The sequence below is a fragment of the Pundamilia nyererei genome, unplaced genomic scaffold, assembly GCF_000239375.1.
Source record: "Pundamilia nyererei isolate P.nyererei 1_Seehausen unplaced genomic scaffold, PunNye1.0 scaffold00838, whole genome shotgun sequence".
Lineage (NCBI taxonomy): Eukaryota > Metazoa > Chordata > Actinopteri > Cichliformes > Cichlidae > Pundamilia > Pundamilia nyererei.
Genome location: NW_005188239.1, coordinates 7,834 through 13,523, shown reverse-complemented (window position 1 = coordinate 13,523; position 5,690 = coordinate 7,834).

Here is a 5,690-nt window from a genome sequence, read left to right as displayed (position 1 = left end):
ATGGACATACTAGCTTAAATACAGTAGGCAAAGAGCCACATGTCTACCAACACGCATGGTGCTCAGTGATGATTAATATTTAATAAGACAAACAATTTCTTAGCAAAAAACAAATTACACTACCCATCTGCTGTATCATAGAGCTGTTAGATAAACAAGAAAAATATCTAATTAGATAAAGAAGCATTTAAGTTTCAGAGTGGCTCAAAATAAGAGGAAGAAACTCATACAGATGTATCAAAGTGTGTACCTGCATGTGCAGCTTATCTAAACCTGAAACTAATTTATGTGCTTTATGTTTCCTTTATGGTTTTACATTTTGGTGGATAATTTCTAAGAGTTTTCTGTACATCCACATCACATTAGATTTTCCCAACTGATAACTCTCACCTGTTTCTCACCTGCAGGTCAAACAAGAAGACGCAGAGAGGCTGTTTCTGATGGTGTGATAATTGGTCAGGGGGTTTATGTTGCAGCTGTTTTTGTTATTGGCTTGTTTATCTTTTACATATGCTATAGAAGAATGAACCACAGGCTAAACTGATGTTCTGAGGACAGACAGAAATGAGCAGTGTGGATAATAATGGGCCTTTGGTGGTGGCAATACAAATATAGTTAAACAGTAAGTCTGTGTTATAAATGAGCAGAAATGGGTACTCTCACCAAAATGCCAGTTATGATTTATAGTTTATACATTTTCTGTAAGCAATTCTTTGTGCGTTTTTTTATTTTATTTTCAATAAATCATTCACATGTATTAATGTTGAGTGTCTTTTGATAGTTGTCAGCTTTTTACTGTGGATATGCTGAGTCATACATAAAATTACTTTTTAAATGTATTTTTTTTAGGCAGCACGTTGCCGCACAGCAAGAAGGTCCTGAGTTCAATTCCTCCGTCAGGCCGGGGTCTTTCTGTGTGGAGTTTGCATGTTCTCCCCGTGTTTGCGTGGGTTCCCTCCGGGTACTCCGGCTTCCTCCCACCGTCCAAAGACATGCAGCTTGTGGGGATAGGTTAATTGGATAATCCAAATTGTCACTAGGTGTGAATGTGAGTGCGAATGGTTGTCTGTGCCTGTGTGTTAGCCCTGTGACAGACTGGCGACCTGTCCAGGGTGTACCCCGCCTCTCGCCCTATGACAGCTGGGATAGGCTCCAGCGACCCTGAAAAAGGAAAAGTGGATGGAAATGTATTTTTTAAATTTCACATAGTGTCATTGTTTCTAATAAAATGTTATGTTTTAGATTATATGTTTTATTCAAAGTAATTCAATTTGGTGTTTTTAGATCAAAATCATGACAACAGTTGATGTAAGATACTTTATGTTGTAGGACTGGGACCCTACAATAATACAAAGAAAATCCTAACAATCATATGACCCCCTGTGAGTAAGCAATTGGTGACAGTGGGAAGGAGAAACCCACTTAACAGGAAGAAATCTCTGTACACTCTGACATAGTGGTAGGAGAAGCAGCCAGACACAAAAAGGGTAAACAATGATAGTGAACAGACCAAACTGTGGGGGATCACTCCCACTAGGTTTATATCTGGGACTCTCCACCATTTGACCTTAGAACTGAAGAAGCTTCTCGGATGAGAGGTGAAACGTCTTCAAGCAACTTAAAGAAGTCCAGACGCTTTTCTTTGCAAGCTCATTTGACTACGATGACCTGGATGACTGAGAACCTTCACAGACATACAGACCAAACTGTTAGTGTCGGGTGCATCAATGAGGTGTGTAATTACATTTCCAGGAATTCTCAACAAGTGATGGTGTTAGTGAGTTGCAGTGTACAGATTTACCAGAGTTTGCAGTTACAGTGTAGATTTAACACAGAAATATAAAACCACAGTTAAATGGTAGACGCCAGCTGCTAATAGATTTCTGACTTAATTTAAAGACAGGTCTGCAAACCTGAGAGGTGTACTAAGAAGCAAAGTCAAGGGGGCAACAAGCTAAACTGGTAAATGGGCTGATTTCTCTTCCTATCTACAAGATAGTGGAAAACTAACCCATGTCCTGAACAGCCTGTTATGAAAATCGAATTCTTTTGAGTACAGGCGACTTCAAATAATAGTGAAGTAAAGATGAGCAAGTCAATCTGCTATTAACATGCTAACAAAATAAACTGAATGTGCTGAACAATGTTTTCTGCATTATATCAGGTTTTGGCATCACATAACTCAGCTGTAACCTCTGTGTCTCAGTACAGACTCTGTTCAGACCTGTGAATCTGAAAGTATTTATAGAATGAAGGTGGAGTTTTGTATGTCTTAATTAAATTTGCTAAAGATACTCTACAAATTAAACCAGCTGATTGTGAGGAGTTGAGATGGAAGACACTGAGTTTTGATGGTATGATCCATATCTGATTGGCAGTTAACATCTGCAGCATCCGAATTAGGACATATCACACAGTTGTTTTGTTGTTGTGTGTTAAATGTTAAGCACTTGGACCTGCTATCCCCTCCTCCTCTTTTGTTATACTGTACTTATTTGTTGTCACCTCTACAGTGTCGTGTACTAAGTTTCTGTAGCTAAAATGAGAATGGCTCATGTAACTGTGTCACTCTGCTTGACTTTGCTGCTTGTCAGTGTCTTTGTTTTTGTTTCTGTAGATGGGGTTCTGTTAAAAACCAGAGTTCCCCTCTGAGATAAAGCTGAATAAACAGTATCAGCCTAGTTTTCATGTTACATAAGAAACATTTAGTTTCACATTTATTCAGTTTCTCTTTCAGTATGAAAGTGTCATGAGATTGGGTGGTGTATCTGTGAACTTAACCACTTGGTCAGCAGTGCAGTTTTCACCACAGAGACAAAGAAGTGTTAAGCTGCCACTGTAGCCTCGGCAGTGGTCACATCACACAGTTGCAGTCACACACAGTGAGCATAAACATGTGTCTCAGTGTGATGTGTTTCAGGAGTCAGGATACAGCCATGAAGCTTTTTCTTCATTGTTAAGTTTGTTTTTCAGTGATGTTTTGTCAGATTGACCTTTTTCTTTTCCTTTAGTTTGTCTATTTAAAGATCCCAGACAGCTCATCAATCAATCAACAAAACGTTTAATGCCTGAATGAGTTCTCTGAATGTTAAAAGTGTGATCAGGTTAGTTTCTTTTTCTGCGATGTGTTATTAGTTTGACCCTTTTCTTGTAGTTGCTCCAGACTTCTCGTACACTTGCCAGCTCTTTCTTATTCTTTCTTATTCAGAGGCACCTCAAGATGTCTGCAAGCCAGCTGAAAGATGAATCTCTTCAGGAAGTCCTGGGTTTGCCCCAGGAGAACTCTTCCTAGTAAACACAGCAGGGTACCTGATCATGGGCAGGGCGTAGGTGTTGATAGCCTGGATCTTATTTATTTTGTCCAGCTGATTCCCATTCACCTGTGGGATCCCAGATACTCTGTATCTGCAATGTTGCTTTCTGGTAGTTCGATCCCCTCAGTTCTGACTACCTTCCCTCTCTTTGTTATCTTCCAACTACACTTCTCCAGTCTGAATGATATTCCGATGTCATTGCTGTATATCCTGGTGGTGTGGCTCAGTGAATCGATGTCTTGTTCACTCTTAGCATACAGCTTGATGTCATCCATGTACAGGAGGTGGCTGACAACTGTTCCATTCTCCGTAGCCAGTGTTGTCAATGATCTCACTGAGGGGGTTCAGGCCTATGCAGAACAGCAGTAGGAACAGAGCATCTCCTTGGTAAATTCTGCACTTGATGGTGACTTGTTCTATGGGTTAACCTCTAGTGCTGTTCACCACATCAGTAGGGCTTTGGAGTGTGACGTTGTGGCCAGGAGTTTAGGTCGAGGCCAAACAAAGGGCAAAAACACACGGATAATAGCAGCCATGGTTGGTATTTGCTTTGTTGTTGGTTGTAATGTTAGATTGTATGATTGGGAAGGGAATAAGCTGGAGAATGGACTCTCTTTTTATACAACATATAAACCATAGTCATATTACAGCATTAATCATAGATTACATCTATATATAATCTATGTACTGTTACTCAATATAATCAATGAGCAGAGGTACAGAAGGAGTGTTTGCAGAGAGCCTTGAAAGTAAACGCCATGAAATACTGCCCTCTTCTGTTAACTGAGGAGGACTGCATCGTGTTTAAGATAAGATAAGATAACCTTTATTAGTCCCACACGTGGGAAATTTGTTTTGTCACAGCAGAAAGTGGACAGTGCAAAGTTATATAGCAAAAATTAGAATACAATACGAATAATATACTGTACACAACTGTAGAGAATAGAATAGAACAAAATAAAATACTATATACAGTAGAATAAAATAGAATAAAATATACAATAGGATAAAAATTTGATCAGCTGCAAAAGCCTTTGTTGTGGAGTCTGACAGCAGTGGGAAGGAAAGACCTGCGAAATCTCTCCGTCCCACACTGTGGGTTCCTCTGAAGGAGCTGCTCAGTGCTGTCAGAGTCTCCTGCATGGGGAGCCACCATTCTCCTGTCACTCACCACCTCCAGAGGGCATCCTAGAACAGAGCTGGCCCTGCGGATCAGCCTGTTCAGTCTCTTCCTATCCCCGGCAGAGATGTTGCCACCCCAGTAGACCACACCATAGAAGATAGCTGAGGCCACCACAAAGTTATAGTCATAGAAGGTCTTCAGGAGTGGGCCCTCCTTTCCAAAAGACCTGAGTCTGTGCAGCAGGTACAGCCTGCTCTGCCCTGCAGAGGGCATCTGAGAGAGAGATAGGCCCCTTATGTCAAAAAGTGTGATTTATGACGATTTAGGAAGTACTAAAACATATGGTTGCCATAAAATTATGATATTAATAAAATTATTATTTTAATAAAATGATCATATTTCATAACTCATTAATTTAATAAAGAGATTATTATAAATATATATATGTTTTTTATCATCAATAGCATTTTTCTCATTTCAAGCTTTTTAAGTTTTTACTTTTTTATCGCCAAAAATGCCATCTGTTCTAGTGATGGGATTTCCGGCTCTCTTTAGAGAACCGGCTCTTTCGGTTCCAAACCGGTTCTTCAGGTTGTTTTGTTGCTTTAATTAACTTATTATTAACAATAATGTAAACCTATTCACAAAAGGAATTACTAATGTAAAAAGAAAAAAAATGGTTTTATTTATATATGTTTATATATAAATGTATAGCCCCTAGAGACAAAACACGTACAACACTTCTGTTGTGTTTTGTAAACGTTTTAAGTTTTTATGTGCTTCAGAGTTTGTACGTCTTTGTCTCTAGGGGCCACCGTAAATATACTTTTATTTATTCACTCCACATAAAATGTAATAAATAAATCATATAATTCAAAAACCAACTATTCACATTTCAACTTTTAACTATTTAAATTTTCAGCTTTTTCCTTTTAAACAAATTTAAAGTGAAAACAACACAAAACACTGCAAACCACAACACAATTAAATATGAATTATAATGTGAAAACAAAAAGAACATGCATATTCTCTGTCATATGGGCCCGCATGAATAAACTTTCTGAATCCTTTATCATCCGCAAATGAAAATAGTTGTGGATGATTACTATACCTTTGTGAGTTGTTTAAAAAAACAAAAAAACAATGGTTTGTAACACCTACAATACACTTTTTTAAAAAATGTATATAAAAGCTTGATTTTAACTCCCGTCAAGGTTTATACATTACATGTCTACATCACCTATGATGGCCTC